A 20,980-nucleotide genomic window follows, 5' to 3' on the forward strand; every position below is an offset into this window, starting at 1 on the left:
CCCTAAGGGGATGTAGAGCTTAAATGCCACCGAAATAGAAGGTGAAGAATGTAACACCTCTGGTGTTACTATCACTAAAACTTGAGCATAACATCATCAGCATTGGCATATCATGTGTTTGTTACACCTAGAGTGCATTCACTAGGTAAAAATTTCAAATAAGTTGTACTGATGTGACTTGAGGTGTGATTAACCACAGGGTAGAGTGTTTAACCCTAGATTATGGCTTATGGATATAAGTAAAGACCAAATAAGCTAAAACCTAAAAAGACATGAGAATTGATCATAAGATATCATCTTTAATGGACTTTAGTGACACCAAAACTCTGAAGTACTAAAACCCCTGAAAAGACCCCTGGAAAACCCTAAATTAGAACCCTAGGGGGTAAATTGCAAATCTGTGCACTTTTGGACCCAAGTGCAAGTACCAAGGTAAAAGAGCGCCTCAAACCAAATATCTTTTATACTGGAAGATTTGCAAGTTGAATAGTGGAAATTGGACCTATTTGCAAAAAGTACCCCATGAAGCTTTATAAGGATAAGTCTGAATTTCAGAACAATGGGGTCAACTTTGAGGCTCTATAGCTCTAAATCTATCAGAGTTTTACCCTAAGTTAATATAGCAAACTTGTAGATCTATGTTAGGAGTAGAAGTTTGATTAAATGACTAAGTTCTGGTATTGTACAAAAATCGAAGATAAAAGGACTTCAAATCGGGCTATCAGTCAGCTTTTGAACTAAAATATGGCCACCAGTGACATTGGCAGGACTTTGAAGTCGAATTGGAGTAGGATCTAGTGGTCGGTTGGGGATGGTAACTATAGTCGAATTGTAGTTGGATTGTAGATTAACAACTTTGTTACAGAAGGATCAGCTAGTTGCTATATAGAAATTAGATATCAAAGCTCTGCAAAGTGCTCTAATAGAGGCTCTGAATGGGGTTTCCCATGGTATAGCACACTGAAAATGATCTTCAGTGATGAAGACATCCACACTACTGATGCATCTATACCAATACAAGTACCAATTTCTGGTCCCATTACTCGCGCTCGTGCTCGTCAACTCAACCATCAGGTGATTACACTCTTGAGTTCATGTCCATCATATTTAGACCATGGAGACCCGTGCACTCTTGTTTTGCTTAGGAATCAGGGAGAAGACCGAAAGGGAAAAGGATTTGAACATGCTGGATTCGGACTGCAGAAGAACACCAACTTGTGACGGTCACCACGGTCAGATGCGGGCTCGGATTGGAATGTTCAAGCACAACATGGAAAGCTTATCAAGTCTACTTTCATATGGATCCGGAATTATAGTCATATCTGTTCTGAGGCCGCCGTAATCATTGTTTTCTTACCGAGACATTTCCTGCCTTTTCTGCCCATGGTGCTGCGTCACCCTATTTTGGCCCAATGGGTCGTGTATCAAGTTAGGTCCATTAGGGACGCATCCTAGGGTTGCAGCACGACCCCAATACCCTTGTGGTCGTCCTCCCATGTTTATAAACCCCCTAGCCGCCACCAAGAACAGCGGGTTTTGTTTAGATCAAGTTTAGCTCTCGCTACTTGCTTGCAAGCGCGCGTGCTAGTTCAGCCGCCCGTCTTCTTGTCTTCGGAACCCCACCATATTGTAGTTTGATCTTTAAACCTACATTTAGATCTGGTAATTCAGTACTTGTTCTACTTGTTCTTGCTAGTTCTTCGATTGCTTGCAGGACGAGTGCCCTAGTGGCCAGGGTGTCACGCTCCACAAGATCGTGACAGCCATAGGAGGTGGTGTATCGGTTGCTAAGGCGCAGCGTCTTTGGAAGGCTGTAGTCGGGCCGTGAACGTCGTCTCCTCCCCCAATCGAGTTATTCCACACCCTCTCATCGAAAGATCGGGCAATCACCCAACGGGTGCACATCAGTTGGTATCAGAGCAAGGTTTATCGGTGAGAGATTTACTTTTCTTCGCTGTTTTCTTATCTCCTATAGTCCAGAAAAAGCCAAAAAATAGTAGATTAGTTTTACCGCAATCCTATAAACCATTGAGCATTTACTAGTACTACTTAGTTAGGGCTTGTTGAGTTTTTGGTTGCATCGGTTGTGTCGAGTTGCTGGTCTTAGTTTATTCCTTTAGAGTTTTGAGTTCTACCACGTTTTGGTCACCACGAAATCCACCATCACCAAAAACATCTCTGGTTCGTTTTTGCCACCACGGATACATATCATATCCGATTTGGAAGTTTAAATACAATCTGGAAAGCTTATCTTATCTTCTTTCCAACGGATCTGACCTTATCTCAAAATTCGTTCTGAGCGCTCCGCAATCATCGTAGAGATTTCTGGACTTTCTATATTAACAAGATTTGTTAAATCTGATTTAAAGGGGTTGTTAGCAATATCTTTATTGTTTGGGTTGTCATAGTGAAAAAAAAGGGTTTAGGCCCCTGCAAAAAAAAAACAGAAGAAGAAGAAAAAAAAAGAATAGAAAAAAAAAGGAAAAGAAGAAGAAGGGGGCTGAATCTCTAAATCTGTTGTTTCTCTTTGTGCTGTGCTAGTTGTTCTTTTTCAGTGACTACCTTTGTGCCTAGGCTCACGTCTCTAGCCTGGTTTAGCCTAGGACCAGCACAGTACCACCGTTGAACGATTATTCAGCTTGCTTTTGTAACTAACGTGGTACTAGTGTATTCCTTGCTTCAGCCCACCTACAACTCTACATATTTCGACTACAGTTTGACAGGTCGTGTTGCTGCGGCACCGATACACTTATTCCACGGTTGCAGACTTGTTGGTTGCTGACCCCTCCTGTTGTGCAAGGTAAGAATTGGTAAGAGCTTGTGTGGCAGGTTGAGAGTGAGCGCCTTGCAGTAGCTACATCCTAATAGTTGTAGAGTTTTTATTCCTTCACGTTTTTTTTCTTGTTGCCTCTGTTCGTCTAACCATGGCAGGATTGGAGGTTGATGATGCTTCTCGTAATATGCCACACTCTCCTCGCACCAAGGGTATCATACAACACTTTGTAAGGCTAGTGAAGACGCACACGGAAGGTCTTGATAATGACATGCAGGTGACGAATGAAAAGATGGGGCAATTGGAGGCCACACAGATCGACACGAACACCAAACTTGCAAATGTGGAAATGAAAGTTGCTCATATTGACAAGAGCCTTGTCGCACTCTTGAGGCGGTTTGATGAGATGCATGCTAATATCAATGGTGGGCGTGATGAGGGCGCCGAAGGTAACTGGGATGACTATGTTGCTGATACTGAACAAGATGACCAAGAAGCACCTAATCGCCGGCGACTACGTACTAACCGTAGAGGTATGGGTGGTTTTCACCGACGTGAGGTACATGGTAATGATGATGCTTTTAGTAAGGTTAAATTTAAAATACCTCCTTTTGATGGTAAATATGACCCTGATGCTTACATTACTTGGGAGATTGCGGTTGATCAAAAGTTTGCATGCCATGAATTTCCTGAGAATGCGCGGGTTAGAGCTGCTACTAGTGAGTTTACTGAATTTGCTTCTGTTTGGTGGATAGAACATGGTAAGAAGAATCCTAATAACATGCCACAAACTTGGGATGCGTTGAAACGGGTCATGCGGGCTAGATTTGTTCCTTCTTATTATGCACGTGATATGTTAAACAAGTTGCAACAATTGAGACAGGGTACTAAAAGTGTAGAAGAATATTATCAGGAATTACAAATGGGTATGCTGCGTTGTAACATAGAGGAGGGTGAGGAATCTGCTATGGCTAGATTTTTGGGCGGGTTAAATAGGGAAATTCAGGACATCCTTGCTTATAAAGATTATGCTAATGTAACCCGATTGTTTCATCTTGCTTGCAAAGCTGAAAGGGAAGTGCAGGGACGACGTGCTAGTGCAAGGTCTAATGTTTCTGCAGGAAAATCTACACCATGGCAACAGCGCACGACTACATCCATGACCGGCCGTACACTAGCACCAACTCCCTCGCCAAGTCGACCAGCACCCCCGCCTTCCTCCAGCGACAAACCACGTGCATCTTCCACAAATTCAGCAACCAAATCTGCCCAGAAACCCGCAGGTAGTGCCTCTTCAGTAGCTTCCACAGGTAGAACAAGAGATGTTCTGTGTTATCGATGCAAGGGCTATGGACACGTGCAGCGTTATTGTCCTAATCAGCGTGTTTTGGTGGTAAAAGACGATGGTGGGTATTCCTCTGCTAGTGATTTGGATGAAGCTACACTTGCTTTGCTTGCGGCTGATGATGTAGGCACTAAGGAACCACCCGAAGAACAGATTGGTGCAGATGATGCAGAGCATTATGAGAGCCTCATTGTACAGCGTGTGCTTAGTGCACAAATGGAGAAGGCAGAGCAGAATCAGCGACATACGTTGTTTCAAACAAAGTGTGTCATTAAGGAGCGTTCATGTCGTTTGATCATTGATGGAGGTAGCTGCAACAACTTGGCTAGCAGCGACATGGTGGAGAAGCTTGCACTTACGACCAAACCGCACCCGCATCCATATCACATTCAATGGCTCAACAATAGTGGTAAGGTCAAGGTAACCAAGCTGGTACGAATTAATTTTGCTATTGGTTCATATCGTGATGTTGTTGACTGTGATGTTGTGCCTATGGATGCTTGTAATATTCTGCTAGGTAGACCATGGCAATTTGATTCAGATTGTATGCATCATGGTAGATCAAATCAATATTCTCTCATATACCATGATAAGAAAATTATTTTGCTTCCCATGTCCCCTGAGGCTATTGTGCGTGATGATGTTGCTAAAGCTACCAAAGCTAAAACTGAGAACAACAAGAATATTAAAGTTGTTGGTAATAACAAAGATGGGATAAAATTGAAAGGACATTGCTTGCTTGCAACAAAAACTGATGTTAATGAATTATTTGCTTCCACTACTGTTGCCTACGCCTTGGTATGCAAGGATGCTTTGATTTCAATTCAAGATATGCAGCATTCTTTGCCTCCTGTTATTACTAACATTTTGCAGGAGTATTCTGATGTATTTCCAAGTGAGATACCAGAGGGGCTGCCACCTATACGAGGGATTGAGCACCAAATTGATCTTATTCCTGGTGCATCTTTGCCGAATCGTGCGCCATATAGGACAAATCCAGAGGAAACAAAAGAAATTCAGCGACAAGTGCAAGAACTACTCGACAAAGGTTACGTGCGTGAGTCTCTTAGTCCGTGTGCTGTTCCGGTTATTTTAGTGCCTAAAAAAGATGGAACATGGCGTATGTGTGTTGATTGTAGGGCTATTAATAATATCACGATACGTTATCGACACCCTATTCCACGTTTAGATGATATGCTTGATGAATTGAGTGGTGCCATTGTCTTTTCTAAAGTTGATTTGCGTAGTGGGTACCACCAGATTCGTATGAAATTGGGAGATGAATGGAAAACTGCTTTCAAAACTAAGTTCGGATTGTATGAGTGGTTAGTCATGCCTTTTGGGTTAACTAATGCACCTAGCACTTTCATGAGATTAATGAACGAGGTTTTGCGTGCCTTCATTGGAAAATTTGTGGTAGTATACTTTGATGACATATTAATCTACAGCAAATCTATGGATGAACATGTTGATCACATGCGTGCTGTTTTTAATGCTTTACGAGATGCACGTTTATTTGGTAACCTTGAGAAGTGCACATTTTGCACCGATCGAGTTTCGTTTCTTGGTTATGTTGTGACTCCACAGGGAATTGAGGTTGATCAAGCCAAGGTAGAAGCGATACATGGATGGCCTATGCCAAAGACTATCACACAGGTGCGGAGTTTCCTAGGACTTGCTGGCTTCTATCGCCGTTTTGTGAAGGACTTTAGCACCATTGCTGCACCTTTGAATGAGCTTACGAAGAAGGGAGTGCATTTTAGTTGGGGCAAAGTACAAGAGCACGCTTTCAACGTGCTGAAAGATAAGTTGACACATGCACCTCTCCTCCAACTTCCTGATTTTAATAAGACTTTTGAGCTTGAATGTGATGCTAGTGGAATTGGATTGGGTGGTGTTTTGTTACAAGAAGGCAAACCTGTTGCATATTTTAGTGAAAAATTGAGTGGGTCTGTTCTAAATTATTCTACTTATGATAAGGAATTATATGCTCTTGTGCGAACATTAGAAACATGGCAGCATTATTTGTGGCCCAAAGAGTTTGTTATTCATTCTGATCATGAATCTTTGAAACATATTCGTAGTCAAGGAAAACTGAACCGTAGACATGCTAAGTGGGTTGAATTTATCGAATCGTTTCCTTATGTTATTAAGCACAAGAAAGGAAAAGAGAATATCATTGCTGACGCTTTGTCTAGGAGATATACTTTGCTGAATCAACTTGACTACAAAATCTTTGGATTAGAGACGATTAAAGACCAATATGTTCATGATGCTGATTTTAAAGATGTGTTGCTGCATTGTAAAGATGGGAAAGGATGGAACAAATATATCGTTAGTGATGGGTTTGTGTTTAGAGCTAACAAGCTATGCATTCCAGCTAGCTCCGTTCGTTTGTTGTTGTTACAGGAAGCACATGGAGGTGGCTTAATGGGACATTTTGGAGCAAAGAAAACGGAGGACATACTTGCTGGTCATTTCTTTTGGCCCAAGATGAGAAGAGATGTGGTGAGATTGGTTGCTCGTTGCACGACATGCCAAAAGGCAAAGTCACGGTTAAATCCACACGGTTTGTATTTGCCTCTACCCGTTCCTAGTGCTCCTTGGGAAGATATTTCTATGGATTTTGTGCTGGGATTGCCTCGGACTAGGAAGGGACGTGATAGTGTGTTTGTGGTTGTTGATAGATTTTCTAAGATGGCACATTTCATACCATGTCATAAAACTGACGATGCTACTCATATTGCTGACTTGTTCTTTCGTGAAATTGTTCGCTTGCATGGTGTGCCCAACACAATCGTTTCTGATCGTGATGCTAAATTTCTTAGTCATTTTTGGAGGACTTTGTGGGCAAAATTGGGGACTAAGCTTTTATTTTCTACTACATGTCATCCTCAAACTGATGGTCAAACTGAAGTTGTGAATAGAACTTTGTCTACTATGTTAAGGGCAGTTCTAAAGAAGAATATTAAGATGTGGGAGGACTGTTTGCCTCATATTGAATTTGCTTATAATCGATCATTGCATTCTACTACAAAGATGTGCCCATTTCAGATTGTATATGGTTTGTTACCTCGTGCTCCTATTGATTTAATGCCTTTGCCATCTTCTGAAAAACTAAATTTTGATGCTACTAGGCGTGCTGAATTGATGTTAAAACTGCACGAAACTACTAAAGAAAACATAGAGCGTATGAATGCTAGATATAAGTTTGCTAGTGATAAAGGTAGAAAGGAAATAAATTTTGAACCTGGAGATTTAGTTTGGTTGCATTTGAGAAAGGAAAGGTTTCCTGAATTACGAAAATCTAAATTGTTGCCTCGAGCCGATGGACCGTTTAAAGTGCTAGAGAAAATTAACGACAATGCATATAGGCTAGATCTGCCTGCAGACTTTGGGGTTAGCCCCACATTTAACATTGCAGATTTAAAGCCCTACTTGGGAGAGGAAGTTGAGCTTGAGTCGAGGACGACTCAAATGCAAGAAGGGGAGAATGATGAAGACATCCACACTACTGATGCATCTATACCAATACAAGTACCAATTTCTGGTCCCATTACTCGCGCTCGTGCTCGTCAACTCAACCATCAGGTGATTACACTCTTGAGTTCATGTCCATCATATTTAGACCATGGAGACCCGTGCACTCTTGTTTTGCTTAGGAATCAGGGAGAAGACCGAAAGGGAAAAGGATTTGAACATGCTGGATTCGGACTGCAGAAGAACACCAACTTGTGACGGTCACCACGGTCAGATGCGGGCTCGGATTGGAATGTTCAAGCACAACATGGAAAGCTTATCAAGTCTACTTTCATATGGATCCGGAATTATAGTCATATCTGTTCTGAGGCCGCCGTAATCATTGTTTTCTTACCGAGACATTTCCTGCCTTTTCTGCCCATGGTGCTGCGTCACCCTATTTTGGCCCAATGGGTCGTGTATCAAGTTAGGTCCATTAGGGACGCATCCTAGGGTTGCAGCACGACCCCAATACCCTTGTGGTCGTCCTCCCATGTTTATAAACCCCCTAGCCGCCACCAAGAACAGCGGGTTTTGTTTAGATCAAGTTTAGCTCTCGCTACTTGCTTGCAAGCGCGCGTGCTAGTTCAGCCGCCCGTCTTCTTGTCTTCGGAACCCCACCATATTGTAGTTTGATCTTTAAACCTACATTTAGATCTGGTAATTCAGTACTTGTTCTACTTGTTCTTGCTAGTTCTTCGATTGCTTGCAGGACGAGTGCCCTAGTGGCCAGGGTGTCACGCTCCACAAGATCGTGACAGCCATAGGAGGTGGTGTATCGGTTGCTAAGGCGCAGCGTCTTTGGAAGGCTGTAGTCGGGCCGTGAACGTCGTCTCCTCCCCCAATCGAGTTATTCCACACCCTCTCATCGAAAGATCGGGCAATCACCCAACGGGTGCACATCATTCAGGTTCATCCCCCTCGCCGCCGACGACCAGCGCGCCCGAATTCACGTCAACACTGCGATTCATGCCCTCTGTGGCATGGATTATGATCGACCATGGAAAAATCTTCATCTTGGATGAGCTCAGAACCCTGTAGCCGCTCTGTCACCCATTCACTTGCCAGTGACGTGGCCGCATGGTCATTACCGCGGCCACCGCCGTTTTTCTCGGTCACGCCACGCCTTTGGCTACCTTACCACGTCGCCGTGAGTCGTGGTCGTTACCCAGTGACAGTCGTTGCTTATTACCCTACAATCGCCACGATAGATCGCCACCAGTAACTCTTCTCTCGCTCTGGCCGCCAGCACACCTTCACAAAATTGGACGCCACCGCCCTCGGGCCCTATAAATTGAGCATGCCATCAGCTCCGCTATGTAGTCACGTATCCAGCGCACCCATTCGTGTCTCGGATTTGTCCAACAAAGAGCTCTAATTTGGGATTTCCCCCAAATCTACCAAGAACACCGTACTGTGTGAGCTCACCGTAGCCAGCTCTCCACAGGTCCGATCATGCCTCCTCGCTCTTGTTGTAGCATTCCTGTATGCTCTTGATGCTTCTCAACCTGACCAATTGAGCTAGAACCCGTAGGATCACCGGGAACGCCTCGGTTTGTCCGTTGATCGCGCTGTCACCATGGGCAGAGAAATGAGGGGCTAGAACCTTGAAATTAGTTGAGGGGTAATGATCGTTAGAGGTCGAATTAGGTGTCAACCGCACCAGAGTACCGGTAGTTGAGTTATCCGACCGGTACGAGCTCGCCGGAGCTCGGCTTCTCGCCGTCCACCGTCGTGGACCCGACGTTGTAAAGAAAAAGAAAGGGAAGGATCTCGGTGTAAATGTCAGTGACACAAGTAAATAGTGCGTGAAACTCTTTATGGGGTTTTCAAATCACCAGGGTCCCCTGTGAAAATCTGACAATGCGGGCGCGCACGGGGGGGGGGGGGGGCGCATTTCGCCTGGGTATGGGCTGTATCGGGCTGGCTTCAGCCCGTTACTATTCATACTTTCTCTTTTTCTTTTTCTGCCAGACTTAGGAAATCCATAAAAATTATAGAAAAATGATTAAAATATGAGACTAATTTTGTTGGACTCCTAGATTTCTATGTATTTAATAAAAATAGTTCTAGGATTTTTAGTCCAAACAAGGAATTAATTAGTATTTAAAAGAGCTTAAACCTATACCTCTAGAATTTTAGGAATTATTTAATGACTCCAAAAATCACCAAACTTTTTGGATAAGCTTAATATGATATTTAAATCCCATGAGTGAAGTTTGACTTGATTTGGACATTGTTTGATTCCTAAACCCAAAACCCTAGCTCCTTAGGATAAAAATGTCTAACCCTACTAAGGTACTAACCTAGAAAAACCATAGTTACCCTACTACACTGTAAGCCCTAAAATGTGTTAGGAGTTCATGTATTCCTTCTATGTCTTTTATAAGAAGTAACACTAAGAAATTGAGTGAACATAAAAAAAAATAGAAATATCTTCAATCTAGTAGGATCAGATATTCTCCTCATGAAATTTAAAAGAATGCTCTTAAATAAAAATACATTAAAGATTAAGTGACTCTTGGTAAAAGAGAATACATTATTTTCCCTAAATGAGTAGGGTAATGGATATTAGTTTTAGTTAACTTGAAAGTTGATCCCATACTCAAAAGTAATTTCTTTCCTAAAAATAAAATAAAATGAGTGTATGTCACATTTTAAGCCTTTAACTAAACAAGGGAATAAAATAATTAATATAAATATATAGGTTTATAAAAATATATAATCTACATTCATGTCGATATTGTGGATGTTGCATTTAGAAAAGAATTTGAAACTCATGTTTGAATTTGAACTTGAAAACTGAAAATAAACTAGAATGCAAAAAAAATAAAAAAAATCTCTCGTCTCAGCACTTGGGCCGAAACTGCTTCACCCGGCCCATTTCCATTATCACGCGCGCAGCTCGCCTCGACCACACATGACTCCTCTCCAGGCACTGACTGAGGGTCCCACATGTCATCCCGTTCCTCTTTCCTCTCACCGAAACAAGCAGGTATGGAGCTCGGCCGATTGAATCGGCCACACATTTCCCCCCTTCCGAACCGGATTCTGCGCCATGATTAAACCTATGCGTCGTCTTCGATTGGCACCGGCTCACAGTCTGTTCCGTGGATTTCGGATCGATCGCGAATTTGGTGAGCCGTATCCCTGCAAACAGAACCTCCGATGTCGCCGCGGCCGGAATGAATTGTTCAGGTTCTTCCCCAAACCAACAGACCCAACGGGTCCGCCTCCACCGGGATCGCTCCGGGTTGTTGGGATTTGATTTCCTCGCTTCCGCACCCCTTGGCTTGTGCGCAGTATATATACGCTCCATGCCAAAATCCCTAGGCCATCGGCGAGTAGAAACACCAGTGAGCACCGAAGTAATGGGGATGTGTCGCCGGTCCTTGCTGCCGTGTCGTGCGCACGGTGTTGGCCACCATGTCCTGGCCCCAACCTCGTCGCCGCCCAAACAGCTCTGCAGGCCCTCCTTCCTATCGCGCTCGACCGGGACTCTGGCGCGCCTTCGCCCTGGCCGCTTCTCTCCATTGCCCAGCGGCTGCTTGGGTGCACGCCCGTACTGATCTGCTACGTCGGCTTGAGCTTTCTAGGCGCATGCACATCGCCCAGTGCGTCGTGAACGGGGTGATTAGCGCCGGGTGCAAGAACCTTCTGCCGGTGTTGCGTTGCGCCACCGCAGATTCGCTGTGTTGTGTGGCCTCGGCCTATGCGCTGTCGGGTGGAAGAAAACCCCTGTCCACTGATCTAGCCACCAATGGCAAGGATTGGGCCAGAGTGTATTCCTTCGCTTGATTCATCTGGACCATAGATCTAACGATGTCCGGCTCTCGGTGCATACAAGCCAATGAATGATATGGACCGATGGATTAAGATCTGATGGCTGCCGATGTGTCCTGGCTTTGATCTAATGTGGGACGTTTGATTTTGATCCTATGGCTCAGGTAATCTCATACCCCTTCGCCTCGGCATTTATTCTAAAGAGCCCCTGATGTATTACAGAATAAACCCGCCGTCCCCGCGGGAGTTGGCTGTGTCTGGTAGATTTTACAGATTAAACCCCGACCTTCTCTATATTAGTGTGCCCAGTCCAGAAGCTTAGGAAATTCAGAAAAATAATTTGGGAAATGGTTTTTATGTATAAAAATATATCCAGAACTTATTTAATTCATAGAAATTCCATTTTTACTCCTTTTTAACCCATTCCAGTTGCAATAATTTTGTATTAATATTGTATATCAACTAATAACACTGTTTAGCCATGAAACTTGAGTTAAAATTGTTCGTTAGGATTAATCTATTCTAAGCACTAAATAATTTCGAAAATTCATAACTTAATAACTAAAGCTCCGAATTTAGTGGTTCTTGTTTCTACGATCTCGTTATGGCGCGTAGATTATTATTATGCAATGTATTCTTATGTTTGGTGTAATGTTAATTTTGCCTATACAATGTTTGTTTGTATTGCTACGACTAGAGCGAGGTCACGTGTCACCTGAAGAGCAAGTTGGTACCTGGAATCTCAAGTCCCAGGCAAGTTGTGCCCTTGATCACTTCTTTTACCCACTCATGTTCTAATTAATCATAATGATCTGCATAGGTTAATTTTGATGGGACCCAATAGGTTACCCTAGTTTGATTATCTTTATACCTTGTTTACCACTGAACTTTTTGGGTAGTACTTGCTAGTGCTTTTATGTGGTTTTGGGTATGAAGATACATTATTCATGATCACACTGTTATTATCTGTTTATTATTACTGTTCATGATAAGATCATTATGTTAATTGGAACATGGAGAACCACCCGGGAAAACAGTGCTACCACAAGGGTTTAATGGGACGCCCTTGGCCGATTAATTAGGAAAGCTAGTGGAAGACTACCTTACCCGAAAGGGGCAAGGGCAGTAGGGGAGTGGTCAGTGTAGGGAGGCCCTCGGGAGGATTTTGCTGCGATGGCGGTCCTGCAAGGGATTCCTGCATTGGAGCTTCCTATAAACTGTAGCGGGTTTTCTGAAGCTAGTGGAACTTTGTAAAGGCCTCGTAGTGTTACCCTGCCTCGCCTCCTCGGTAGAGGTGTATGGGAAGTCGCGATCCCTTGGCAGATGGGTAACATGACTTGTGGGTAAAGATGCGCAACCTCTGCAGAGTGTAAAACTGGTATACTAGCCGTGCTCACGGTCATGAGCGGCTCGGATCCTCACATGATTAATCTATGGAACTTAAATTCAATTTGTCATATGCATTGCATCGCAGGTGATGTTGTTACTTCTGTTCTACTATTTAATTGGGTTGGTATTTACTTATACTTAGTAATGGCTAATAAAATTTTGACCAACTTTAAAAGCAATGCTCAGCTTCAGCCATCCTCTTTGGTAAGCCTTACACTTCACGTGAGCTCCCACCTTTGGTGAGTTCATGCACATTATTCCCCACAACTTGTTGAGCGGTGAACGTATGTGAGCTCACTCTTGCTGTCTCACACCCCCCCCCCACAGGTCAAGAGCAGGTACCACAGGATGAGGCGCATGGAGGATGCTGCGATGAGTTCGTGAGAGAGATCTAGGCCGTCGTCTCCCAGTCAACTTTGGGTTGCTGGATCGTTTCCTCATATGATGTAATTATTTAATTATTTTTGTACAGAACTCCTGTTATATAGTAAAGATGTGACATTCGATCCTGTGCCACTATGCATCATATGTGTGAGACTTGGTCCCAGCACACCTGGTGTTTATGTTCGCGCCCGGGTTTTGGACCCCTAAAATCCGGGTGTGACATACACCGTGAAGGAAAGTTGTATTCAAGATACAACTTGGTGTAACTTTATTATAATTGCATTTTCATAAGCATCACATGAGCATTCATGGTTATATATGATTATATATATAGAAAACGAAGAAGAAGTGACTGTTGAAAAAGAGGAGACTACTCCATCAACAGAAAATCCACCTGCAGGGAACTGTTTTTACTTTTACATCTCTAGAACAGAGCCCGACTCTCCTACAACACAAGGCAAGCCTCGGTGCATTTGCCACCTCCTTGCTATTTTAAACTCTTATTCACTTGAATTATGCATTAGGTGCTAGGAGTTGGGTGTTAAACCTATTGCTGCATTTCCTTCCTTGGAGCTATTTACCATTCCTTGATCACCTGTTTTTTTAAAAGGTCTTTTGATGCTTAGTCCTGCATTAGAAAAACAAATGTTTTGTTTTAAAACAAAAGGTGATGCTTCACAGTGGATGGGATGTTTTCAAAAATAGAACTTGATGGTGGATCCATCATGGCCGTGATGGGTTCAACATCGGAAAAGATGTACCTCTACTAGGTACCAAACTTTGGGTTTGAAATGATAAAGCTGAGACCGGACAGGTGACTTGCACTAGAAGAGAGTCTCGGTGTAGTGTCTCTGTCTTAGTCGATTAAGGACCGTGTCGATGTAGGCTTGATGATTTAGGACCCTTTAACTGGCCACATGCCTCATCATGGGTAAGCTTTGCCATGGGCAGATTAATACCAGAAAGGCCAACACGCAATGGGAGTGGAGAGTTGGCGAGAGTAGCGTGTACCCTCCGTGGCAAGAGGCTGGACGGTGGTGTATCTGTGCTCTCGGTTGGCGTGAACCCGGTCTGGTCTTAAGAACCCCGGTGGCGAGTTGACATATGCAAGAGTTAAGTGCTACATATGTCGTGTGAATGGAGATTCCCAGATGAGTATTAATCAATTCAGATCGCCGTTACTTCTCGGACATGAAGACTTGGTCACTGCCCTACACGTAGTATTCCAGTGAACAGAAAGGGGTTGATAAAAGGATAGCTAGCATAGGCCAAGTGCTTGAACTAGGGTAGAAAGAAATCTAGTGACAGGTAATGACTTAACTTGCTAATAAAACTGGATTTTTAAGGATCCACTATTAGGAAGCATTTTTGCAAACAGAGTCTTGATTCTTGATTAAGCCTTACCTTGACTCCCTTAAGCCAGCATATCCTTGAGAGTCTTTTATTTTGACGGGTAAGACATGCGAAAGTACACTTCGTACTCAGGGTTTTCGAACCCATGTTGTTGTAGGTGAGAAAACAACAGAATTTTGCTGTTTTTGCACTAAGGTTGTGCCCAAGGACGAACCTCAGCAGTGACGTAGTTGCGGGAGGGATGTTGGCCTCCCATTTGAAAAACAATATACTTTTATGCGGGAGGGATTTTTGCCTCCTAAGGTTGTAATAATAATACTTATGCACTCTTATACCCTGGGTTGTAATAACTATACCACTCTTTCTGTATTTTGAATGTAAATTATGTTATTCGCTTCCACTTATTCGTCCCTCCGATGTGTTGTAATATCTGCATGATGGGTGAAACGCTCTTGGGCAAGGAAAAGGATACAGATATCGAACTTGTCGAGTGATTATGTGCATCTACAGGATTGCCCAAGGTCCATTGGACAAGGACAACTATAGGTGGGCCTAATCACTTGGGAGGTTCCGTCACAGCTGGTATCGGAGCGGAGCCCATCTCTTCAGATATTATGAAGCATTTCAAAAAGAATTTTCAAATACTTATCCTAGAAAATTTCTTTCATTCTTACCTTGCCACTTTTTGAAAGTGCTCATCTTGTAAGACCAGGTAATAGAGTGCAATATATAGGAGGTTGGGAGTCAACGAAGGTTGATTCCGTAATTATGCATGCATCATGTTTAAAAACTATACTAATAAATTTTCCCCCTTATGGAGATATGCCACGTACGAGGAAAACCGCGCACAAGTCCACAGGACCTATTAGCGTGCCTCGTCATGAGTTGGCTCCAAGACATGAAGGGAGGAGCAGTGACAGCAACGATCCAATCGGAGACTTGGAAGCCCAAGTGAAATAGCTTCGGATGGAACTACGTCACCGAAATAGGGTGTGGGCAGAAGGCGGTCAGCGTATAAATGAGTTGGCAGCTGACGTCAGACCCTTGCAAGACGAGCTTTCTGAACGAGATCTGGTGGTCGACTGGGCCGTCAACTCACGTTCGGTTGCTTGGGACTGGGAAGCCAAAGATCATGCTCGTGTGCCTGAGCTTAGTGCGGCCCTTGACAATCTGCAAGTGTACTGCAATACTTTACATGAGGAAGTACATGTGTTGTATGCACGACTACACCCAGACGTACATTCCGACGCTGCTTTGGGAGCCGGACCGTCAGGAATAGCAAACGAAGGACTTGACGAGGAGTTGGACCTTTTTCAGCCTCCTCCTTCCATGAACCTGGCTAACGAACGGTCTCCTACGGCAGGAAATAAAGAAACCAAGGACGATGAAGACTAAATTAGTATAGTTTAGGAGCTATACCTATGTAAAATAAGTAATGAGGTCATGTTGTACACTTGAGTCTGTATCATTACGTTTTGGTAATGTAAAATGATGGTGTGTATCGGCATGTTATATTTTTCCCAAATGTTTCTTTGCCTCAGATGCCATCAAGGACTCGTGTGCATGACGGTGCCGGTACTTCCCGTGGTCGGGAAGATACTCCTAATCCGCCACCTGTACGACCAACGCTGGCTGAGGCTATCGCTGCCTTGGTCAACGCTACTATAGATAATACCCGCTTCTTACGTGAGATGGCGGGTAATCAATTCCAGCAGCAAGGCGGAAGGGCTCCTCCATAGGGACCGCATGAAACCTCATATCTGGACTTTTCTGAAACGCGTCCCCCACTCTTTGTTAAAGCTGAAGATCCTCTCGAAGCTAATGAGTGGATAAGGGTAATGGAGCAGAAGTTTGGATTAATCCATTGCATAGAAACACAGAAGCCGTTGTTCGCTGCTCAACAACTAAGAAGCCCTGCCTGTACCTGGTGGGGAAATTTTGTGGCAATTCAACCAGCCGGACATCAGGTCACTTGGGATGAATTTAAGCTCGCATTCCGTGAACACTATATTCCAAAAGGAGTGCTTCACATGAAACAAGAGGAATTTATTCGACTAAAACAAGGAGGGGATACTGTGATGCAGTATCTCAACAAGTTTAATCATTTATCCCAATATGCGATTGATCAAGTAAACACTGACCTGAAAAAGAAGAATTGCTTCATGAGAGGACTCAACGACCGGCTCAAATGGAAAATGGCCACCTGTCTAGATCTTACTTACAGCAGAGCTGTCAGCACAGCGCTGGCAGTAGAAGCCAAGAATACAGGCCTGGGAAAATCCAAGGGATTTAGAGGTGACAGGTCCAATCATATACCTTAGAAGCGAACCAGGTTGGTAATCCGACCGTTTAATCGGAATCGTTCTTCGCCTCGTCCACCCTCCTATCCATTCAAACAACCTATTTTGATTCGTCCTACCACTACCCCCACTTCTACAAATCAGCCGAGTGCCCCTCGTGCTCGTTTCCCCGCCCTCCCTAGTTCTTCAACTGAATGCTTCAAATGTGGGAAGTCTGGTCATTTTATAAAAGACCACCCATATCTGAGGTAGAATAAGTCCAACAATCAGCAGAACTCTAGGAGCTCAAATCAAGGTAAAGGGAACATGTCTAATAATTCCGCGAGCAAAAATGTCAAGAAGACTAGGCGAATTTATTACACTCATGTGGCCACTACACCGGAAGGAGAGCCGGTAATGATGGGTACGTTCCTTGTGGCCAATCACCCAGTAGTCATTCTCTTTGATTCTGGTGCTTCGCATACATTCATAAGCAAGAAATTCGTGGAAAACATTGCATTCCTTGCACTGAATCAAGGGAAGGGTTTATTGTTCATTCGCCCGGGGGACAAATATTTACTAAGGAAGTAGCCTTTCATGTGCCAGTAACATTGGCTGAACGGGATTTTCCCACCAACATGATTGTTTTGAAAGGCCAAGATATAGATGTAATTCTGGGCATGAATTGGTTAGCCCAGCATAAAGCTATCCTCAACACTGACTAAAGGACAATCATGTTGAGCCATGGCCATGAAGAGGTTCTCCTGTCCATCCCTGTAGCTATTCCAGCCAAACCATTTGGACGGGTCTATGAAGCTATCATACCAGAAATCCAAGATATTTCGGTAGTATGTGAATTTCCGGATGTCTTTCCTGAAGATTTGCCTGGATTACCTCTAGAAAGGGATGTAGAGTTTGTGATTGAACTGAAGCCCAATACAGCTCCTATTTCTAGAAGATCGTACCGGATGCCACCAAATGAATTGGCGGAGCTCAAGACACAATTACAAGACTTGCTGGAGAAGGGATTCATTCGGCCCAGTTCATCACCTTCGGGATGTCCGCAATCTTTGTCAAGAAGAAGGATCAAACACTCCGAATGTGTGTGGACTACAGACCCCTTAATTAGGTCACTATCAAGAACAAGTACCCTCTTCCCCGGATCGATATCTTGTTCGGTCAACTTACTGGAGCACGGGTATTCTTCAAGATTGACGTCAAGTCGGGCTATCATCAGATTTGTATTTGACCCGAAGATATACCCAAGACCACATTTACTACGCGGTATGATTTATTTGAATATTTGGTTATGTCCTTCAGATTGATAAATGCTCCTGACCACTTCACATATCTAATGAACTTGGTGTTTATGCCCGAGTTGGATAAATTTGTGGTGGTCTTCATTGATGATATCTTGATCTATTCCAAGAATGAAGAGGAGCATGCTAAACATTTATGGATCGTATTAACGCGCTTAAGGGAACACCAATTATATGCTAAATTCAGCAAATGCGCGTTTTGGCTGGAGGAAATCCAATTTTTGGGACATGTATTGTCTGCAAATGGGATTGCGGTTGATACCAGCAAGGTCAAGGATATTCTTGAGTGGAAACCACCAACCACTGTACATCATGTTCGAAGATTCCTTGGACTGGCTGGCTATTACCGCAGATTTATTCTGGATTTCTCCAAGATTGTGAAACCAATCACAAGTCTATTGAAGAATGATACGAAATTTAACTGGTCCTCAAGATGCAACGAAGCCTTCGAGCAGCTGAAGGTATTGTTGACCACTGTTCCGATATAGGCTCAGCCGGACATCGAAAAGCCTTTTGATGTGTACTGTGACGCATTGGGCAGTGGCCTCGGATGTGTCTTAATGCAAGAGGGCTGAGTTATAGCATATGCCTCAAGACAGTTTTGCCAGCATGAGGAACATTATCCAACTCATGACTTGGAATTAGCTGCTCTGGTTCATGCCCTTAACATATGGTGTCATTATCTACTGGGAAACATCTGTCATATATATACAGATCTTAAAAGTTTGAAGTATATTTTTACCCAGTCAGAACTAAACACGAGGCAGAGAAGATGGCTTGAGCTGATTAAGGATTATGAATTAGAAATCCACTATCACCCAGGAAAGGCCAACCTGGTGGCAGATGCACTAAGTCGCAAGGCTTCTTGCCATTGTCTTGCAGTAAGGATTCCGGACACCACATTATGCCAGGAAATGGAGAAATTAAACCTGGGGATGATACAGCATGGGACCTTGAACCAATTGAAGCTTGAGTCGATTCTTCTGCAAAGAATTGTTGATGCCCAAAGGAATGATAAGGGTATGAAATATATTCATGAGAAAATAGAAGCTGGCAAAGCAAATTGTTTCAGAAGGGATGATCAAGGCATAGTATGGTTTGATAACCACATAGTTGTGCCTAAGGATGATAAAGTACGCTAGCAAATATTCGACGAAGCTCATCTTAGTCGATATTCCATTAATCCCGGAAGCACTAAGATGTATCAAGATTTAAAGCAACATCATTGGTGGACAAAAATGAAGATCAAAATTGCACGCTATGTGGCGAGATGTGACACCTGTAGACATGTCAAAGCCATATATATGAAGACTGCTGGTCCACTGCAATCTTTGCCCATCCCAACTTGGAAATGGGAGGACATTACATTGGACTTCATTGTGGGATTACCCAAGACATCAAAAGGATTTGATTCTATCTGGGTTATAATTGATCTACTTGTAAAGATCGCCCACTTTCTTCCAGTCAAGGTAAAGTATCCAGTAATCACATATGCGGAACTTTACATTGCTCATATTCTCAGTCTGCATGGGGTCCCACAAACAATTGTGTCAGACCTCGGACCACAATTTGTATCCAAATTTTAGGAAGAACTCCACAAATCTCTTGGTACTAAGTTGCTCCACAGTTCGGCCTATCATCCCCAAACAAGTGGGCAGACTGAGAGAGTAAATCAAATACTAGAAGACATGTTGCAGGCATGCGTTCTGGAATTCCCACAGAAATGGGATGAATCTTTACCATTGGCAGAGTTTTCATATAATAATAGTTATCAATAAAGTATTAAGATGGCACCATTTGAAGCTTTGTATGGACGATGGTGTCGTACCCCCTTGAATTGGTCTGAACCAGGAGAAAGGTGGTTTTTCAGGCCTGATATGGTGAAAGAGATGGAGGAAAAGGTTCAACGAATCATACATAACTTGAAAGAAGCACAAGCTCGACTAAAGAGTTATGCTGACAAACGGCGCAAACCCTTGTACTTTCAGGTCAAAGATTATGTGTACCTGAAAGTATCACCAATGAAGGGTGTGACCCGTTTTGGTGTAAAAGGAAAGCTTGCGCTCTGATACATTTGTCCATTTCCTATTCTTGAATAATGTGGACCAGTGGCATACCGACTCCAACTACCCGAAATGTTGTCTAAGGTGCACAATGTGTTCCATGCATCCCAATTGAAGAAGTGCCTGCGGGTTCCAGATCGAACCATTGATGTAATGGATGTTACATTGGAACCAGAGTTGACGTATTCAGAACATCCTATTCGAGTCCTGGATCAAAAGGACAGGGTCACCCTAAGAAGAGTTCTCAAATTCTATAAGATACAATGGAACCAACATACTGAAGATGAAGCTACATGGGAAACCCAAGACTTCTTAGAAAAGAATTTCATTGGCTTTTTAGCTTCATGTAATTTGTGAGATATGTACAATTGCTTGTAAAGATGGAATAAACCCCATACCAGCCCCTGCCTTGTAAGACAAATAAGGAAATAAAGATATGACGTGTTTCCTTTTCCACTACTTGCCCTAGGACTTTAAATCTCGGGACAAGATTCTCTTATGGGGGAAGGATGTAACACCTCTGGTGTTACTGTCACAAAAACTTGAGCATAACATCATGAGCATTGGCATAACATGTGTTTGTTACACCTAGAGTGCATTCACTAGGTAAAAATTTCAAATAAGTTGTACTGATGTGACTTGAGGTGTGATTAACCCTAGGGTAGAGTGTTTAACCCTAAATCATGGCTTATGGATATAAGTAAAGAACAAATAAGCTAAAACCTCAAAAGACATGAGAATTGATCATAAGATATCATCTTTAATGGACTTTA

Source organism: Zea mays, chromosome 5, assembly GCF_902167145.1.
Source record: "Zea mays cultivar B73 chromosome 5, Zm-B73-REFERENCE-NAM-5.0, whole genome shotgun sequence".
Taxonomy (NCBI): Eukaryota; Viridiplantae; Streptophyta; class Magnoliopsida; order Poales; family Poaceae; genus Zea; species Zea mays.